Below are 638 nucleotides of genomic sequence, written 5' to 3'. Positions count from 1 at the left end.
AAAGAAAGAAAAATTCCTTCCTGTTTCTCTAAATTATTCTTTCTTAGCCCATACGTGTTGATGAGTGGCCACTCTTAAGAGTCACTCATTATCAGGGATGTTGCCTTTGTTCAAAGGTAAAACAAAAACCTAATTTTATTGTCCCTTTATTTTCTTTATTTGCAATTCTTGGCTAGAATGAAATTCAGCATATACACCTCTGGACATTAATAATATTGATCACTGATTACCTTTACCAGATGGACGTTTTTCTTATAAATTTCAGTCATGTAGAAGTTGCAACTCAACTTTCTGGACCTAGTGTCCCGGTCAGATCCAAGGTGATTTTACAGGAGAAAAAAACACATCAGCCATTCTGGTGGCAACAGAAATTGGAGGGTGCTTCTAAAGAAAATTTTTTTTTTTTCCTTTTTGTCTTTTTTTTTACTGACCAGTAACGGGATCACAATCCTCGGTGTCGCGCCTGTACTGGGGACCGGCAACGGGATCGCAACCCTCGGTGTTGCTCCCTCGCCTCGCTCAGCCAGTAAGCGGGAACCGGTCTCCACATGGGATCCGAACCCTGGGGGGGGGCGCCGCCGCACTCCCAAGCGGTGCACTCTCCAGTGCGCCACCGGGCTGGCCCTAAAAATTTTTTT

Source organism: Galeopterus variegatus, unplaced genomic scaffold (genome assembly GCF_000696425.1).
Source record: "Galeopterus variegatus unplaced genomic scaffold, G_variegatus-3.0.2 Scaffold8761, whole genome shotgun sequence".
Lineage (NCBI taxonomy): Eukaryota > Metazoa > Chordata > Mammalia > Dermoptera > Cynocephalidae > Galeopterus > Galeopterus variegatus.
The sequence above is the reverse complement of the archived record's forward strand: the minus strand, read 5'-3'. Positions refer to the sequence as shown.